The sequence below is a fragment of the Bos indicus x Bos taurus genome, chromosome 6 (genome assembly GCF_003369695.1).
Source record: "Bos indicus x Bos taurus breed Angus x Brahman F1 hybrid chromosome 6, Bos_hybrid_MaternalHap_v2.0, whole genome shotgun sequence".
Lineage (NCBI taxonomy): Eukaryota > Metazoa > Chordata > Mammalia > Artiodactyla > Bovidae > Bos > Bos indicus x Bos taurus.
Window position 1 is genome coordinate 88856684 of NC_040081.1, and position 21489 is coordinate 88878172.

Sequence of the window (21489 nt, forward strand, 5' to 3'; positions counted from 1 at the left end):
TCCCATTTGCTTGGCAAAGCAATAAAGCTATTCTTTTCTACTTCACCCAAAACTCTGTCTCTGAGATTTAACTTGATGTCAGGGTAAAGAAACCATATTCAGCTTCACTGTCTCAGCTAGAGGAGAGAAATTCTATTCACCAGCACTCAAAACAGAAAGATTTTCATCCTACCCAACACACCCCATTCCTGTGGCTTTGTTTTTGGTTGTCTGCTTGGCCCAGAGATTTCGGCATAAACACTGACCTGAATCTGTTCTCAGGTATCACCCTAGGTTCCCAGGGCAATCCTGCCACCAAATCACAAGTTCAAGTAAACTCTTGGGAGTCCATTTGGTAACTTACATGAACAGACTAACTGCCAACACTATCCATGTTTTTATTTCAAATGGAAATGGCTCTAACTTTGGGCTAGAAGTACTGGGGCTTCCCCAGGCAATCCTAAATACCTATATTACTGGAATATTCAACAAGGAGATCAATAGGAATAATGGGATAATTTTGATACCCCCATATTTCCCTAATAGATAAACAAAAGAAATCTAATGACTTTTGCCTATCTTTTTACCAGTACACTTCTATGACCATATCTATGATATAATTGGTGGTGCCACTGGTAAAGAACCCACCTGCCAGTGCAGGAGACTCAAGAGATGCAGGATGGATCCCTAGGTGGGAAGATCCCCTGGAGGAAAGCATGGCAACCCACCCTAGCATTCTTGCCAGGAAAATCCCATGGACAGAGGAGTCTGGTGGGCTACAATCCATAGGGTCACAAAGAGTTAGACACAAGTAAAGTAATTTAGCATGTATGCATGACATAATTATTGCTCATTAAGTGATTATAATAATCATAGTTATCACATAAGTTCTTTGCACATAACCTTGTTTCCAGTTATAAACAGTAGATTTATAGGAACCTCTTAGCTAGATACTGTCTTTATCAGCTCTCTGATGTTACTGTGCAATTCTATAAGCTAATTAAATTCAGAGGTTCTGTACTGGGTATGAGGGAAACTCTAAGGGCAAAACGAATTCACAGATAGAGGTTGAATAAATCTCTGATTTTCAATGACAAAGTAGTTTCATCTCATGATAATTTTTAATAGATTTTTTTTTTTTTTACAAATTGGAAAATATATAAGCTGATGTTATCTGAGGAATGCTGTTAAGAATGAAGTTAATGTATTTGAAGTAAGAATGTTATTTCTGACTAATATCTTCCCTACTTAAAAAATGATTTTATGGCTATCCAGTTTCAGTTCTGACATACAAAGAACTTAGAAGATATCACTCCCATCCTTAGAATAAGAAAAAGCTGACAAACTGAAAATCAACGAATTATCTTGGCCCTATTAGAGAACTGAGTTTACAGGACTGCCACCCAGACAAATGTTCCATTTTTGGCTTCAACTGTTTTTCTGCCTTCTCTGGTTTTAATTGGTTATTATATATGATTTCCTTTCACCTCTTCTGCTGCATCAATTATAATACTTCTTAAAAAGTTTTAATATTTGCTCTAGGAGTTTGAAGCACACATTTTAAACTAAAGCCATCTTCAAATAATAACATGATACTGCCTCACGTGTAGGGCAAGCATCTTATAACAGGTATTTCCAATTTCTTCTTCCCGTCCCTTATCACAGTACTGTCGTTTATTTCATTTACCCACATGTTATAATCATTCAATACATTACGATTATGACTGCATACGATTATGACTGCATACAATTATGATGGCATTGGCCTATTATCTAATCTTGGTCATTTAAAAAAAAAAACAATAAAAACCTCGTGTGATTTCTAATTTCCAAGTTATTAAATTACTGTACACTTACCATGGGCCAAGCACAATTCTAAATACTTTATGCTTATTTAAGATCCACATCCTTATGAAACAGTACTGTCATTTCTGCTTTATAAATGGCCAAAAGCTGAGGCAGAGAAAGTTTAAGTGACTTGCCCCAAGTCAGACAATTAGTAAACTGGGTTGTATGGATGTGAAACCAGGCTATCTGGCCCCAAGCCCATGCTTTTATCTCTCCACCCTCTTCGTACTTCCACATGTATCATCCAATTTTATGCCAAATCCCTTCATTCACCTAATGATCATTAATGGAGCATTATGGCACCCCACTCCAGTACTCTTGCCTGGAAAATCCCATGGACGGAGGAGCCTGGTAGGCTGCAGTCCATGGGGTCGCTCAGAGTCGGACACGACTGAGCAACTTCATATTTATGTTCCCCCCAGAGAAGGGAATGGCAAGCCACTCCAGTATTCTTGCCTGGAGAATCCCATGGACAGAGGACCCTGGTGGGCTACAGTCCACAGGGTTGCAAAGAGTCAGACAGGACTGAGCACAATTATGCCCCAGGTACAGAGCCACGTGCTGCAAGATACGAAACAAGTGTAAGACTCTGTGCCTGGTTCATCATCTACAAAAGGAAAGAAACTTTAAAAGGGTTCCTCAGGCCTTTCTAGTGTTGCCTGAGGAAATTCAACCTTTTCCCCATATCCATCTCTGACCTACAAATGAGGAGGGTCTGTTGTGAATTCTATACCAGAATTCTCCAGTTTGTCAACAGGATCCCAGGTGCAAGAAACCTCTACTCAAGGATCTACAGGAGAAAAAGTTCTCGATTGTTTTCTACTACTCAGGCTTCAAAGCAAAGAGAAACCCCCTTTCCTCAACAGCACTACAGTCTCTTATCATGTCACCCGTGCGTGCGTGCATGCTAGGTCGTTTCAGTCGTGTCCGACTCTTTGTGACCCCATGGATTGTAGCCCTCCAGGCTCCTCTGTCCATGGAAGTTTTCCAGGCAAGAATACTAGAAAGGGTTGCCAAGCCCTCCTCCAGGGGATCTTCTTGACCCAGGGATCTCCCACGGCTCCAGCACTGCAGGCAGATTCTTTACTGCTGAGCCACCAGGGAAGCCCATCATGTCATACACGCACACACAAAAAGCTACATCTGTGTACTGTTCATTTTCTACAAGGCCAGATGGCACAGTTTCATGTCTGACTTACTCATCACTCCAGCCTTTTCAGTTCTGCTTTTGGCTAGAAAACATTCCGAGTTTTCTTCCCTCCTTGCACGCAGTCACCTCTATCCCCAACCCGATTGTCTTTTCTAATGCCCTCCCCTCTGAGTGACGCTCTTCCTTATCTGAGGGTTGTTTGGGAACGGGTTGACTCTTGACTCTACATGCCTTCAAGGGCTTCATTTGGGAGCCAGTTGTTGATCTGGAATAGTTTATTCCTTTGGGCTTCTTAATTCTCCAGCTCCTCTAATCCTCATGTAAATAGGTGACCAGATCCTGAACTTAAAGGCTTTCTCTCCAAACCCTGAGTTACTGAGAGGCAAAGTGTCAGTATATGTGTAAATGCCATACTGTTAGAATCTATAGTAAGTGGAGGAGATGTGTCTATGGCGTGCATGCGTGCTAAGTTGCCTCAGCTGTGTTAAACTTTTTGTGACCCTATAGACCGTAGTCCGCCAGGTTCCTCTGTCCATGGAATTCTCCAGGCAAAAATACTGGGGTGGGTTGCCATTTCCTCCCCTAGGGGATCTTCCCAACCCAGGGATCAAACTGGCACCTCGTAGATCTCCTGCATTGCAGGCGGGTTCTTTATTCTTTATTGCATGATTATCAAAGTGGGGTTCTGGTATTACTTTAAACCAAGGGGCTGGCTAACCTAAGGTAGCCTTTTGTTGCATAGTTAAAAATTCAAGTTAACTTGGGGTCGAGTGAAGCCAAGGAACAAGTGGAACAATCAGTGCTGAGTCTGAAGGGTGAGATGGGCCCCCAAATGGGAGGAGGAGGCACAAAGGAATTGACTATTGGAGGACTGAGGAGATGGAGAAGAGAATGGAAGTGACTGGGGATTCTGAGCTGATCAGTGAGAACCGGTGTTTGGAGAGGAGTGGGAAGGGCAATTTACAGAAACCAAGCAAAAACAGACCAGTCTTTGGATCCAAAGGAATATCTGGAAAGACCAGGGATTTGAAATCTGACAAACCTATTTTCAAACTCCAGCTCCACCACTGCTTGATGTTGGAAATGTTATTTAACCTTTAGGTTCTCATCAGTATATCAGGGATTATTATGTCTACCCAGTAGACTGATGTGAGGGTTAAAAGGAGGAATATGTATAATACACTTAGTGCCTCACACATAGTAAATATTTCATAAATACAAGTTCTCTCTTTTCTTTTGCTTCATATTCCTCTCTCCCTCCCTGATCCACATCCCAATCTTGAGTCACTTCTAAAAACTGGGTTTGTCTCCTCCATCTTAGACAAACATGACTTTAGGAAGTTCTAATAATCATTTCTAATTCTTTGTAATTAGTTTAAAATTATGAGATGTCACCTCTGCCCTTGAAACACCACATTTCTCTCTGAGAATGATCTGTTCCCATTCCTGACAGATTGATAAAATCTAAAAAAAAAATTCCGTTTTTTCCTTTCCACTGAAATGTTCTTTATCTAAAAACGCATGAAGAGTAGAGCAATAAATAAAATATCTGGACTCTTAAGGAAAAGAATGTCTGGGAATTCCCTTGCAGTCCAGTCGTTAAGACTCAGCCCTTTCACTGAGAAAAATAATAATATTGCATGTGTGTGGAATCTAGAAAAATGATACAGATAAACTTATTTGCAAAGCAGAAATAGAGACACAGATGCAGAGGAAAAATGTATGGATCCGGCAAGTGGGATGAATTAGGAGACTGGGATTGGCATATATACACTGCTGCTGCTGCTAAGTCGCTTCAGTCGTGTCCGACTCTGTGCAACCCCATAGACGGCAGCCCCCAGGCTCCCCCATCCCTGGGATTCTCCAGGCAAGAACACTGGAGTGGGTTGCCATTTCCTTCTCCATATATATATACACTACTATGTATAAAACCAGAAACTAATAAGAACCTACTGTATAGTTCAGGTGATATAAATGGGAAGAAAATCCAAAAGAGGGGATATATGTATGCATATAGCTGGTTCACTTTGCTATAGAGCAGAAACTAACACAATACTGCAAAGCAACTATCCTCTAATAAAAATTAATTTTAACTAATTTTCAAAAAGAGCTTTCACTGCCATAGTCCCAAGTTGAATCCCTGGTCCAGGGAACTAAGATACTGCAATGTGTGGTCAAGAAATAAAAAGAAGAGGAGACTGTCTTCACTCACCAGAAACCAAAACAATGATCAAAACTTAGCACTGAATTCTGAGCAAAAGGGTCAAAATTCGTGTAAATTATCTAACGGACTTATCATAAGTCCACAATATAAATTTCAAAATTCTGATGCAGATTTGAAAGATGTAAGCAAAACTGAATTTTATATATATATAATAATGATCCAGTCAAATACTTCAACTTTACTGAAACTCCATGCCTAAAGTATTGCTTGAAATAAATAGAACATCATGTAAGAAAGCTTTTAGTTTCTGTAAAGTGATTTCACAAATAACTGGATTTGACCTATAAGGTAAGGAAATTATAATGTACAGAGGTAGTTGTTAAACCTTTTACCCAGTGAAATGTTTCTTTAAATGGAATTTTCTGTGGAAGACCTGCATTTAGAGAAAAATGTAGCAGAAGTGGGAGTGAGAACCGGGAATCCATCTACTCTAAAAACACACATTCTCTCTCCCATTTCTGACTGTGACAGAAACTCTGAGCACCACCATCACCATCACCCCTCCCCATTCATGTAGCCCTAGGGCTTTAGAATCCACAGGATTCACCACTGCTCTAAAGCATCACTGATCTGTGTGTCTATATTTTCCTAAATTGCATATCGTAACCAGTTACTGTGCCAGTAAATAAATTTTAATGAATCTCAACTATTATACCCTTGTGTCCTATGGCCTGAGCGTGCTCAATCGTGTCCAATTCTTTGTGACCCCATTGACTGCAGACTGCCAGGCTCCTTTGTCCAGGGAATTTTCCAGGCAAGAAATATTGGAGCGGGTTGCCATTTCCTACCTCAGGGGATCTTCCTGCCCCAGGGATTAAACCCGCATCTCTTGCATCTCTCGCACTGGCAGGCGAATTCTTTACCACTTGTGGCACCTGGGAAGGCCACTGTATCTTTCATATGAGATAAAATAGAAGAGATCACAACACACTTCAACAAGCTAATATATGGTTTTAACACACTTATTTCATAAAGATATATATTCCTGAGTATGCTGCATCAGAATGTAAAATGACTGTAAGCCCCAACTGAGAAGTCTGACAGAACCCATGCTGCTTCATGAGGCTGAGAGAACCTCACGAAGTGGATAACATCTTGGTGAAATAATTTTAAAACGACAAACTCCCAACCCTAATATAATGGAACTTTATTCAGAAAAAAAGTTATGGTTGAACACACATATAGGCAAATCAATGAAGAAGTTGGAGGCGTAATTTTGTTGGTAATAAAAAGAAGAAGCTAAGTTTTTTTAGCCATTTATTTTTATTTATGTATTTATAATTTATTCATTATAAATACCATGCTCTTTTCCCCTATCAAATAAATGTTCAGTTTAAACCTAAGACTGTTGAATAACTTGGGTTGTCTTAAGCCTTCTATCATAGTTGCTAAGTCCACAAATCAGAAATACAGATGTAAAGGTACGTCAGATACTTTAAATGTAACAAATGGCAAGAGCAATATCTTAGTTAATCCATGAAACTGCATGATATCATTTCTCTTAATAACACTGGGGATCTGTTTATCATCCAGGCCTTGGTATTATGTCTGTATTAATTTTCACAGTAACGGGCATCCAAATACCCTCAGCATATTTGTCTTTTTCATGTGGAACACAAGAGTCAAGTGTTACTTGGGCTCCTAATTGCTGGGTTTCTAACAGAAGAAGTTCTTTGGCTCCTTAAGCTGCAGGATTTTCTCAAAATGATTCATGTCATCTCTGACCAGTTCTCAGCATGATTCAAGATGTTACAGTCTTTAACAAGCAGCATTTTCTGGAGATCACTTCAGATATTTCTTCTGCTCAACAGACCTTTGGCTGTCCACACCAAACCTATCCTATGACACTGTGACTTGTGAATAGTACTGATCAGAGCACAGAAGTATTGTTAAGTGCCTGCTTAATGGGCAAGTCTTCCTTACCACTGGCCCTAAGTTTGATTCATAGATATCTAACAAAACCGGTCTAGGAGCTTATTAAGATAGTATGCACACCATTAATGTAATAGGATTTGTGCTGGCAATAATTATTAACCTAGTCATGTTGGATCACTACCAGATATATGACACCCAAGTCCCAATGTAATTTTCTTCTCTTCCTTTACTATATAATATGGAATTCAGCTTTAGTAAGCAACACATTCATTCAACAACTAAATGTTAATGCCTCATATATGCAAAACAGGACTTCCCAGGTGGTGCAGTGGTAAAGAATCCACCTGCCAACATAGGAGACACTAAAGACATGGGTTCGATCCCCCAATCAGGAAGATCCCCTGGAGTGGAAAATGGCAACCTGCTCCAGTATTCTTACCTGGAAAATTCTATGGACAGAGGAGCCTGGTGGGCTACAGTCCATGAGGTTGCAAAGAGTCAGACACGACTGCATAACCAAGCACACACACATATGCAAGACACTAAAGTAGGTATAGCAGAGTATCCAAACACATGAAAGGCATCACTTTGGCTTCAAAAATATTAAAATCTGGTATTTAAAATACAACTTGTAAACCACCACTAACAATAGGCATACTTATTGTATAATTTATGTGCTAGCCAATGTTCTAAAAATTTTAACTCCAAGTTACTGAATAAGGATAGCGATTGATCCTTTCCTCATGGAGTTCATCTTTCCATGAGAGAAACAAGAAACAAATGCGTGAAGAAGTGATAAGTTTTATGATGGAGGAAGTTCAGACTGTAATAAAAGACATCACTGGACGTGCCTGACATGGCCTAGGAAGATCTGAAAAGGCTCCCAGAGAAAGTAATAATAAAGTTAACACTCATTTGAGTATGAGCCAGGACAAAAAACAAGCAGAACTGCCAAGAATCTGGAGTTGAAGTGTCATAAAAGTTTTGAACTCACAAGTCACGTAAGTAGAAATGTTATAAACATCAGAGCTTCTGCTCTCAAATCCTTAGTCTATCCCTATCCATTGCTGGGCTTGATTTAGTTTTCCCTTTTGAATATCTTCTATTGATTTGTGATTTTGGAAGTCAAGGATTTGTCAGAGCCACCAGAGACCTTCCCTGGTGGCTCAGATGGTAAAGAATCTGACTGCAAAGCGGGAGACCTGGGTTTAATTCCCAGGCCGGGAAGATTCCCTGGAGAAGGTAATGGCTATCCATTCTAGAGAATTCTTACCTGGAGAGTTCCATGGACAGAGGAGCCTGGCGGGATCCATGGGGTCTCAAATAGTCAGACACAACTGAGTGACTAACACTTTTACTTTGACTAGAGAGCTCGGTACAACAGATAACATAACAAAGCACAGGTTTCACGTTAAGATGCCATGATACCCGTTACAAGACTGGCAGGATAGGGTAAGCAGAGAGAAGGGTAGTTTATAGCCATTCCTTTTGGAGCCCCATGGGAATACAGGTAATATTTTTTCCAAATCCAAAACACACTTTGTAATCTAAGTGAGGTATAGGAGGGCCTCTAGAAAATTGGCTCAAGATTCAAGTAAAACTCAGGTTTCCTTCTGGTGAGATTCTGGGTTCCTCTAGCTTTATTTTTCATACATTCTTAAGAATGCAGATGCACTAACCCAGGAAGGACAGATCTGAAGTACTAGGTCCTCTGCTACAAAAGTAGAAAGATAACTAGATTTTTACAAATAGGTATGTATTAAGAGGTGTGTTTAGAGAAAGGAAGATTAAGTTCCAGGGAGTCTGAGGAGTTGATTCATGAGATGAGGGGAGTTTTGAAGAATCTTGAGTCTGAAATTATAGTCCAAGAGCCAGAGTAACTTGAGAGGGGACTAGGAATTGTAAGACGGATATTCCTTCCATGTCATTATATTTTTGATCTTATGTCATTCTGAAGTCCAAGTCAGTTTAAGTGCCATGGCACCATATAAAGACTGGAGACGATGATCCATGTCTCTTTCTCTATACTCAGCTACCTGCCCTCAGTGAAGATACAACAGATATTATATGTGTGTGTATGTATATATACTATATATATATATACCTGTTGTATGTTTTCTCCTGTGCCCCTTAATTTCCACCCACAAATAATGGATTAGATATCAGCAGGAAAGGAATGAGAGGAGACCAATGCATTTAAATAAGGTGTGAACGAGATTGTCTGTATATATTAATAGAATCTCAGTATCTCAGAAAATCACTTTGTTCCTGATTCCTCTACTATAATACACAAGGTTACTTTCTTAGATCCATATATGTATAATATTGAAGAAAATTATTTTTGAAGTTTCCCTCCAAATTAAATTAGAAAAAGATGAGAAATGCATGTTATAGTAAAGCCCACAGTAAGCAGCTTCTCTATTGGGTTCACTTGAATACTGCATGGGTTAAACAAAGGCCTGCCTACAAGAATGACTTCTCTCTACTCCAAGAGCTTTACACTTAGCTTTGATGACTTTTGGGACTCTTGTCCTGTGAAACTTCCCACGCTGAGTGAGGCCCACTGACTCTTCTCTGACAGTTGATATTTAGTATTAGAAGAAATACAGGACATTATATGTCTGTAATCTGACTTGTGTCTTCTCCTTTACACTGAACTTTCTCCTGAAAGGTTACCAGTGATCTCATTCTTGCCAAACCTCTTCCTCCATTTCTACTACTGTCTTGACCTCATTGCTCCACCTGCCACAGGCACCTCTTTGGAACACTCTCCTTGTGCTTTGGGAAGCCAGCACTATCACCATGGCCCTTTGAACTTTTTGACTCTCTTACATATCTTGACACTAAATAAATATCTGATATTTGTTAATGTCAAAAATTATCTCTTACAGTTCTGTCTCACCATTTTATTAATTGACCTCATTTGAATCCCATGAAAATACTGAGATGAATGAAAGACAGGAACAGGTTTTACAGATGAGGCTAGGGCAGTGTAAATAAGGTCATAAGGTCAAAAGACTCAGGAATGATAGGAGCTAGCATCGCAAACTAGGACTTCGAACTGTTGGTTTAGTGTCTTTTTTTTTGCATAAATGTTTTCTTTTCTTATTCTTTTGGCACATTTAACATATACCCCTTCTTTCCAACAGAAAAAGTGAAATTTTCTTCATAAATGTGGCTCGGGTCATACTATAGTACAGTTCTCGATCCACGGCAGGATCAAGATTTTCAAGTTTCTAAATCCCCACATAGTTTTCATGGCATTTATGATTCATACGTTGTAAGCTAAGGGAAGAAAATGAACAAAACACCTAAACCAAAATCCTAGGGGAGATGAAGGTAAGATTTCAGAAAACTGGAGAAGCCTGTTTAGAAGATAAACTACTTTTTCATATCCTAAGGACATTACCTGTGCTATCACTCTAGGATATTTCAGCCGAGGTCTAAGATTGCTCAGTGCTTAAAAAGCAAATATAGTTGAGAGATATTAATGTTGTGGTTCCATCACATCAGTATCAGATTTCAGAGGTCATAGAAAGCTATTCCATTTCGAGATCATGTGGTTCAAATCTGCCTTTTAAGAATGAAAAAGGTCTAGCCCAGAACTGTTAAATGACCTACACAAGATCACACAAGAGTTTATGTTCAGTGAGGACTAGAACTTGGATCTAAACTATGTGGTTCAGTATTTGTTCTCGCTTTCCATGTTTAGTTAAAACATCAGGCTCTCTGCTTATAAGACTACATTTATTTGAGGCCCTTCCCAAAATAAATGAATCAGAATCTCTGGGAGAATAAGGCCCCAGATTCAGTATTTTTTCTGAAGCTATCCAAGTGACTTTAACGTGTAGCCATGGGTAAGAATCAGCTGTACAATAAAATATTAGCAATTATACAAATCATTCCTTACAGACTAAGATACATTGCAAGACAGAATATAAACTGTGTGTAATTTTATTGGGGGATAATTTTCTAAATCTGACAGGTATTACCAGTAATATCCAATGCAATAAAAATGAAGACTTCAATAGCTATTGCTTTATTGCCTTCACTAGCAATTTTTTACTTATCTGTTAGTGGTAGTGTTAAACAGAGGAAAAAAACAGTAATCATAAAACAATTCCTAGGATTTCTGTGCCATTTTACTCCATCTTCTAGATATCTTTACCTCCAGGGTGTACAGAAATAAGGCAACAGTAGATTGAAGGCAGGAGGAGAAGGGGACAACAGAGGATGAGATGGTTGGATGGCATCACCAACTCAATGAACATGTTTGGGTAAACTCCGGGAGTTGGTGATGGACAGGGAGACCTAGTGTGCTGTGGTTCATGGGGTCGGAAAGAGTCAGACATGACTGAGCGACTGAACTGAACTGAGATAAAATTTATTGAGCTATAGATTTAGATATCTTTGAAGAGATTGAAGACAAGAAAGTTTCAGGCTGTGTATGTTTCATCCTTTCTCCAAGGTTGAGAAGGACACTGTTCTTACTATTCAGTGCTAAGTCGTGTCTGACTCTTTGTGACCCCATATATTGCAGCACACCAGGCTTCCATGCCCTTCACCATCTCACAGAGCTTGCTCAAACTCATGTCCATTGAGTCAGTGATGTCATCCAACCATCTCATCCTCCGTTGTCCCCTTCTCCTCCTGACTTTACTCTTTCCCAGCCTTAGAAAAGCTGACTTTTCTAATGAGTCAGCTCTGTATATCAGGTGGCCAAAGTATTGACGCTTCAGCATCAGTCCTTCCAATGAATATTCAGGACTGATTTCCTTTAGGATTAACTGGTTGGATCTCCTTGCAGTCCAAGGGACTCTCAAGAGTCTTCTCCAACACCACAATTCAAAAGCATCAATTCTTTGGCACTCAGCCTTCTTTATGGTTCAACTCTCACATCCATACATGACTACTGGGAAACCATAGCTTTGACTAGATGGACCTTTGTTGGCAAAGTAACGTCTCTGCTTTTTAATATGCTGTCTACATTGGTCATAGCTTTTCTTCCAAGGAGTAAGTGTCTTTTAATTTCATGGCTGCAATCACCATCTGCAGTGATTTTGGAGCCCAAGAAAATAAAGTCTATCGCTATTTCCATTGTTTCCCCATTTATTTGTCATGAAGTGATGGGACTGGATGCCATAATCTTAGTTTTTTGAATATTGAGTTTTAAGCCAGCTTTTTCACTCTCCTCTTTTACCTTCATCAAAAGGCTCTTTAGTTCCTCTTCACTTTCTACCATTAAGGTGGTGTCATCTGCATATCTGAGGTTGTTGACATTTCTACATATTTAACTTATATGCAGAGTACATCATGAGAAACACTGGGCTGGATGAAACACACGCTGGAATCAAGACTGCCAGGAAAAATATCAGTAACCTCAGATATGCAGATGATACCACCCTTATGACAAAAAGATGGAGAAACAGCGGAAACAGTGGCAGACTTTATTTTGGGGGGCTCCCAAATCACTGCAAATGGTGACTGCAGCCATGAAATTAAGACACCTACTCCTTGGAAGAAAAGTTATGACCAACCTAGACATCATATTAAAAAGCAGAGACATTACTTTGTCAACAAAGGTCCATCTCGTCAAGGCTATGGTTTTTCCAGTAGTCATGTATAGATGTGAGAGTTGGACTATAAAGACAGCTGAGCACCAAAGAATTGATGCTTTTGAACTGTGGTGCTGGAGAAGACTCTTGAGAGTCCCTTGGACTGCAAGGAGATCCAACCAGTCAATCCTAAACGAAATCAGTCCTGGGTATTCATTGGAAGGACTGATGCTGAAGCTGAAACTCCAATACTTTGGCCACCTGATGTGATGAGATGACTCATTTGAAAAGACCCTAATGCTGGGAAAGATTGAAGGTGGGAGGAGAAGGGGATGACAGAGGATGAGATAGTTGGATGACATCTCCGACTCAATGGACATGAGTTTGGGTAAACTCCAGGAGTTGGTGATGGACAGGGAGGCCTGGCGTGCTGCAGTCCATGGGGTCACAAAGAGTCGGACACGACTGAGCGACAGAACTGAACTGAACTGAACTGATTGACATTTCTCCCAGCAATCCTGATTCCAGTCTGTAATTTATCGAGCCTTGGATTTCTCATGATATACTCTGTATATAAGTTAAATAAGCAAGGTGACAATATACAGCCTTGGCATACTTCTTTTCCAATTTGCAACCAGTCTGTTGTTCCATGTCCAGTTCAAACTGTTACTTCTTGACCTGCATACAGGTTTCTCGGGAGGCAGGTAAGGTGGTATTCCCATCTTTTTAAGAATTTTCCAGTTTTTTGTGATCCACACAGTCAAAGGCTTTAGCATTGTCAATGAGGCAGATGTTTTTCTGGAATACCCTTGCTTTTTCTATGATCCAATGGATGTTGGCAATTTGATCTCTAGTTCCTCTGCCTTTTCTAAATCCATCTTGAGCATCTGGAAGTTCTCAGTTCACGTACTGTTGAAGCCTGGCTTAGAGAATTTTGCTTGTGTGTGAGATGAGTGCAATTGTGCGATAGTTTGAACATTCTTTGGCACTGCCTTTCTTTGGGATTGGAATGAAAGCTGACTTTTTTCAGCCCTGTGGCTACTGCTGAGTTTTCCAAATTTACTGGTATACTGAATGCAGCACTTTAACAGACTCATCTTTTAGGATTTGAAATAGCTTGGCTGGAATTCCATAACCTTCACTAGCTTAGTTCATAGTGATGTTTCCTAAGGCCCACTTGACTTGGCACTCCAAAATATCTGGCTCTAGGTGAGTGATCACACCATCGTGGTTCTCTGGGTCATTAAGATCTTTTTTGGATAGTTCTTCTGTGTATTCTTGCCACCTCTTCTTAATATCTTCTGCTTCTGTTAGGCCCATATCATTTCTGCCCTTTATTGTGCCCATTTTTGCATTAAATGTTCCCTTGGTATCTCTAATTTTCTTGAAGAGATTTCTAGTCTTTCCCATTCTATTGTTTTCCTCTATTTTAGGAATCAGTGAACTAAAAGGACCGGAATGGGTGAATTTAATCTAGGTGATCATTATGTCTATACTGTGGGCAACAATCCCTTAGAAGAAATGGAGTAACTATCACAGTCAACAAAAGAGAAATGCAGTACCTGGGGAAAACTCAAAACAGAAGAATGATCTCTGTAAGTCTCCAAGGCTAAGCCTTCAATATCATAGTAATCCAAGTCTATGCTCCAATGCTACTAATGCTGAAGAAGCTGAAGTTGAATACTTCTATGAAGACCTACAAGACCTTCTAGAACCACCAAAAAATGATGTCCTTTTCATCATAGGGGACTGGAAGGCAAAAGTAGAAAGTCAAGAGATCTCTGGAGTAACAAGCAAAGTTGGCCTTGGAGTACAAAATGAAGCAGGGCAAAGCCCAACTAAGAGTTTTGCCAAGAGAATGCACAGGTCATAGCAAACACCCTCTTCTGACAACACAAGAGACCACTCTACACATGGACATCACCCGATGATCAATACTGAAATCAGATTAATTATATTCTTTGCAGCCAAAGATGGAGAAGCTCTATATAGTCAGCAAAAACAAGATTGGGAGCTGACTTGACTCTGATCATGAACTTCTTATTGAAAATTCAGACTTAAATTGAAAAAAGTAGGGAAAGTAGCCCTTCAGGTATAACCTAAATCAAATCCCTTATGATTATACAGTGGAAGTGACAAATAGATTCAAGGGATTAGATCCAATAGACCAAATGCCTGAAGAACTATGGATGGAGGTTCGTAACACTGCACAAGAGGCCGTAAGCAAAACCATCTCCAAGAAAAAGAAATGCAAAACCTCAAAATGGTTGTCTGAGGAGGCCTTTAAATAGCTGAGAAAAGAGAAGCAAGAAGGGCATTAAATTGAGTATTTAAGAAACTACATAAATCCATATGCAATCATTGCAATAATCTTGCAAATTATTTAGAAGTTGGGGAGTTTCTCAAAGGCTGATGATGTATGAGACATAAAATGCTTATTGAATGATTGTTTAATCAAGACCTTTATGAAAGTTAACATTTTAACTGTAAGCCATTGATTAAGAAGTAGTAGCACCAGTGTAGGCGATGTATGATCACATGCTTCTAGGCATTAGCTAAACTTGAAATAGCAGTACTTTAAATAAGGATGGCTGCATTCCTAATTCATCATCACTGCATGTGTAATTAATGCTCTGTGGGTATGCATAAGTGACAGAAAGGGAGGCTCTTCTATTACTAGGTCACAGCTCAAGACAAGTACAAGAAGCAGCAGCTTCAGATGTCAGATTCCTTATATCAAATAGCATCTGTCTTTTTCTCATATTTTATGATTACTGAATGATTTTTCAGAGGAAGCTGATGATAAAATTCACACGTGGTATTTTCAACGGGGCATTGTTAGAACAAAATGTTTTACATGAGCATGATGGACTATAAAAAAGGAAGGTGAACAACTGCTTTGGCGATGGAAGCTGGAAGACTGACACACCTAATTTCCTTCTTAATAGGAAAGCAATAATATGGGACATTCTTCTTGGAAAGAGTATCAAAACTATCAGCAAAGGGACATGAATGCTCTTTTCAAATACTCTGAGACTAGAAGCTCCAGAAACATGGATTTTAGTGAAAATATAAGAGAGCAATGCACATATAAGAAACACTGTAAATGGAAACTTACATTACTATGTGTAAGATAGATAGCCAAAGGGAATTTGCTGTATGGCTCAGGAAACTCAGGGGCTCTGTATCAACCTAGAGGGGTAGGGTAGGGAGGGAGATGGAAGGGTTCAAAAGGGAAGGGATATATGTATACCTATGGCTGATTCATGTTGAGGCTTGACAGAAAACAACAAAAATCTGTAAAGCAATTATCCCTCAATTAAAAAATTAATTAAAAAATAAAAAAAGAAAGAAACACTACTTACGGTGAACCAGACGTTGCTATGGGCAAAAACAATACAGTGTGATGGTGAAAGAGTTGGTGTTGCCCGGAGTCAGGCTGCTTGATTTGAATTCTGTCTCCTGTTGTTTATGAGCTGAAGGACCTTGAACAGATTCCTTAATCTTTCTGCCTTAGTCTCATCTGTAAAATAGAAATAAAAATGTACTCACTTCACAGGGTTATTTAGGGGAATAAATAAGCAATTATATTTTAAACTACCTAATGCATTAAAAATGTTAGGTATATAAATGCTACCTGTTGTTGTTGTTGCTACTGTTATTATTACTAGGCACATTCTGATTTAGATTTAAGAACAAATATCCACTACTTTCATGTTCCTTTCCACCTATAGTTCTGAATCAAAACAGAACCACAAACAAGATACTGTCTTTTAGTGAATTCATTCATCTAATCACTCAGCCATCTACACCACTCACTGTTCAAATGGTATGTAAATTTTTACACGTTTGGAATCATTTTTGGTTTAAGAAAACTCAAATTATCAGGCCAGTCAATGAAAAATTGTAGTTTACTATTAATTAGACTTTAAAGCTTTCTAAATTTTTATTTTCTTCTACCTCTGCGTATATCGAATGAAACACAGGACATTTTTCTTTCTGAATTTTCAAACTAATCCTCTGTTAAGAATGGATTAGTCCAGAAGACAATGACTTTTTTTTTAAAAAGTCTATGATAAAGGATATTTAAATAAAGGGAGGATAACTACATTCAATATAAGTTCCTCCTTTCTCTATTTTGTCTCTACTAGGATACAATATGAATAAATGAATCAATGAAAAAGCATGGCAGTATGTTAATTTTCAGTCAAGGAGAAAAGCTAGGGGACTTCTCTGGTGGTCCAGTGGCTAAGACTCCGAGCTCTCAGTGCAGGGGGCCCTGGGTTCAATCCCTGGTCAGAGACCTAGATCTCAGTGCCACAACTAAGAATTTTCATGCCACAACTAAAGGTACCAGTGCCACAACTAAGATCTGACCCAGCCAAACAAATAAATACTTTTCTTACAAAACAAGAAAAGCTAAACAGTCACAGTTGCACAGAGACTACAGGGAAATATGGAGCCTAGAATTCTGCTTGGAAATGCATGCTTTGTTTGTACTTTATAAGACACTATTTAATCTACATTTAAGTAATTATCATGAAGGACATAAATTCTTCATTCAAGTGGAAGTGGCTAATGTATGATTCATATTTGTCTAAATGTAGAATAAAATCATTTTTTTCAAAAGTTAGCATGATAGAACAGAATTCACATTCCAGGACTCATATTTTGAATATTAAATTTAATAGCTTTATCTCAAACACTTTCCTATATTTTTCAACACCTTTATTGTTAAAAAAAAAAGCAACCTATGGCTGATTCATGTTCATGTTTGACAGAAAAAAATAAAATTCTGTATGGCAATCATCCTTCAATTAAAAAATATATAAATTTAAAAAATACATTATTTTTTAAAAAAGCAATCTAATACCACTCCATGGCAGCAGTTCTTGCTAAGGATTACCTAACAAAAAATTATAAACATTTTGTTATATAAAAGCTAATTCACCAAAGTAGGTATGCTCTGTTGTTAGCTTGAAAATCATTAATTTCATAATAAATAAGTGCCAGTTGCAGTCCCAAAGAAGCAAGTGATGGGAGAAGAATTATGAAGTTGCATCTGTTCTTGTCTAAGGCTAAATGCTAGAGTTTGGGTCTGGTCCAGGGCTCGATCTGGCTACAGTGTGTAGTAGGCTTACACCTGATATCAGTTTAGGGCCTGTGTATGCAGTTTAGGCGGAGAAGGCGATGGCACCCCACTCCAGTACTCTTGCCTGGAAAATCCCATGGGCGGAGGAGCCTGGTAGGCTGCAGTCCATGGGGTCGCTGAGGGTCGGACACGACTGAGCGACTTCACTTTCACTCTTCACTTTCCTGCATTGGAGAAGGAAATGGCAACCCACTCCAGTGTTCTTGCCTGGAGAATCCCAGGGACGGGGGAGCCTCGTGGGCTGCTGTCTATGGGGTCGCACAGAGTCAGACACGACTGAAGTGACTTAGCAGCAGCAGCAGCATGCAGTTTAAGATGCGTAGATGCTGCCAGTCCAGGGTTTCCTAATTCTCCTAAGAGGACCCTTTTTAATGCCACACAGCCCCATCTGACAGAGGTAATATGTTTGTTATGTATCAATTAAAATACACATACCAGCAAGCCACCTTGAATTCATTATTAATTTAAAATGAATACACTTTAATAATCACAATCCTTAATACCTTTAAAAAACAGTATTAGATAGATATCAGACTATAAAAAATATTATTTATATTTACTAAGTTTTTGAGAAAGAATCCCCAAACTGCAAGGGTTGGGAATTCCTGACCTGGTTGATATCTTGAAGGTACTGCCAGTTGGAAAATTCTATACGACTTGATTGTTTTCTTGCCAAACTGTCCTGCCTTAAATGTGTTGGGGGCCTTTAAGAGGAATTATGATTGTGCTTGATACTATGTTTATACATTTAAATGAAAGATTAATGAAAATGGTTCCCAATTATCAAAAAAAAAAACAAGACTCTTTTGCGGAGGCAGCGGCCAGTCTTTGCTGATGTGTCATGACAGAGTCATTCTTGAAAGCTAATGGTTAGAAAATTGAGTAAACATAAAACCAATAAAGAGAAGATTTCTTCACACCATGTGAAATCAGCTTATAGAGGAGCACATTGCTGTGGAAAATTTTGGGAGAAGCACAAGGATTTTTTCATGATGATGGTATCTCCTGCTTGCAGACATCAGCTACAAAATGAAAAAAATTCCTCCCCACATATCAATACCAAAGAGCTGACTACTGTCGCGTGACTCCATTTTTTCCAATCTGGTCCCACCCCATCCTTCTTTTGTGTACACACCACGACACTGTATTTATTGAAATACAACATTAATTAGGATTAAGACAGTCTTCTTCCTGTCACTGTTTATAAGTACTTGACAGGGGCCACTACGCAAAATAATGAAATACTTCCAGCTGACCCTCATTCTTTCTACTGAATTCTGCTTTAGTTTTTCAGACACTTGAGGGCTATTTCTTTTCCAGATCCAGTTTGTAAAACAAAAACCATCACGAACCAGCAGTCCCTTTTCCCAATTCTAATTTACCAAATTTGTGATCCCTATCAATGTTCCATTAAGCTAACCCACCTCCAGGATCATCTTTCTTGGTTCCATTTATTCTTTTAGAAAAGAGCAATTGACAAGTTACTTACTGCTTGTTTCCTTGCTGGGTTCAGAAATTAAACTCAGGAACTCCTGACACACAGATAATCCTACTTGTACCTTACCATACATTGATTCACTTAGCTCCTGAATACTGACCATCATCCTAACATGCATCTGCATATCATAACAGGCATTTTTAACAGGTGCCAACTCTTCTAGGCACTATGGGAAGCACTTTCACTATCTTCTTATGAGTTAGATACTATTAGTATCCCTAGTTTTCATACAAGGAAACTGAAACTGGTTAAAAAACTTGTCCAAGGATTCACATGCAAACAATCTAAGTCCAGAACTGAAGATCTTAACCACTGAGGGAAAGAGAAAACATTTGCTTCCAACAGGAGTAAAGGACATCATTGATATGAAGGAAAATGAGTAGGAAGGAAGGAAGGGAGGGAAGGAGGAAGGAAGAAAGAAAGAAAGAATGAAAAAAAGAAAAAGGAAGAAAGAAAAAGGAAAGGAATACATGAAGATAAAAGAAAGGTAAAGAGTTATCAACATATGAAATTTCATTTTCTATTCAAGTATGCTGTCAGTATGTCAGGGAAGTATGGGCTTCCCTGATAGCTCAGCTGTAAGAATCTACCTGCAATGCAGGAGACCTGGGTTTGATCCCTGGGTTGGGAAGATCCCCTAGTTGGGGGCATGGCAAATCATTCCGGTATCCTTACCTAGAGAATCCCCGTGGATTCTAGCCTGGTGGGCTATATAGTCCATGGGGTCACAGAGTCGGACACAACTGAGCAACTAAACACATCACAGCATATGCTGTCAGTACTGCTATATTAACTCACTGTTTTTAGGACCTACAGGGTAAATACAACAAGTAAGGCAATTCATGCATTTGAGCAGAGCCAAAGATAGGACTGACAAACAAGAAAAGTTAATTCAAAGTAGTTTCATCAGGTGTAAAGTACCATCTAGCATTCTGTATCTGCTGCTAAGTTGCTTCAGTCGTGTCCGACTCTGTGCGACCCCATAGACGGCAGCCCACCAGGCTCCCCCATCCCTGGGATTCTCCAGGCAAGAACACTGGAGTGGGTTGCCATTTCCTTCTCCAATGCATGAAAGTGAAAAATAAAAGTGAAGTCGCTCAGTCGTGTCCGACCCTCAGTGACCCTATGGCCTGCAGCCTTCCAGGCTCCTCCATCCATGGGATTTTCCAGGCAAGAGTACTGGAGTGGGGTGCCATTGCCTTCTCCAATTCTTTATCTAGTCTAGCGGAGAGATAAACACCACAAGCTGTGACAGATCAGAATGGAGAGAGAAGCCCCACCAATCCAGGCCTTGGAGGAGAACCATGAAAGTGAATAGGCTTGGCTCCATTTCTCCAAACTGGGATTCTGCTGGCTCAGGGAGGACAGTGGGAATAAGCAAAGGCAGAGTGAGTTTCCCAGCCTGACTGCAGCTAGGCAACTTGTCTTGGTGAACTAGTGGGAATTGAAGTGGAGAAGTCTATTGAGTTCACAATTGTGTCTGGCCTTCTCCAAAAGGCAATGGAAAGTCACTGAAAGATTTTGTTCGGAAGGGTGACAGCATTAAGGCAAAATTCAGGGAAGTTAAATTAAAAGCAATAGGCTGATGGATGGGGAAAGCATCATTTAGGGGCTTTTTTTCATAATCACTACATTTGGAAGCCTTAAATGCTCGCAGCACGCTAGAAGCAGAGGGGCTGCAAAGGAAGGTGTAGACACACACACACACACACACACACACACACACACACACACACACACCACCTCTGGACGGTGGCGGGTGTGAATACAAGGAGCCACAAATTTCAAGAACGTCCATAGGTCACTAACACACACACACACACACACACACACACACACACACAGCTTTCCAAAAGCACGAACTAGGAGCTCCAGCCCTGGCCGAGAAACTGACTGACTCAAGCTAACGCCCGTCGTCCAGAGCAACCCAAACCACCCACCATCCGGCAGGTGACCCCACAAACCAACCCTACTGGTCCACGCTCCCCATCTCCTCCCGCATGAGCCAGGGAGGGAGATGGAAAAGTTTGGGGAGTAGTCCCCGGCTCACGAGAAGGGCATTTTCTCATTCCTCGGTCACTCTCAGGTGTTCAGAGCGGGAGGATGACATCCGGACCGTCCTCCGGCCACTCCTCCCCCGGGCCGATTATGAAACTGCGGGCACTTTGTACCTCACCCCGCTCGCTAGGGAGTACTCAGGCCCCTCCC

General features: G+C 39.8%; 1 long non-coding RNA gene across 4 annotated transcripts in view; it reads right to left on the minus strand.

Moving 5' to 3' along the window:
* The window catches only part of LOC113894390, a 69214-nt gene that overhangs the window by 46815 nt on the left and 910 nt on the right, over window positions 1–21489 (minus strand). For 3 of the 4 annotated variants that reach the window (XR_003511564.1, XR_003511565.1, XR_003511562.1), the window contains exon 2: window positions 15997–16154. This is a non-coding gene — a long non-coding RNA (uncharacterized LOC113894390). Of the gene's footprint in view, window positions 1–15996; window positions 16155–21249; window positions 21464–21489 lie in introns of those variants that run through there. The other variant, XR_003511563.1, reaches the window with a different exon arrangement.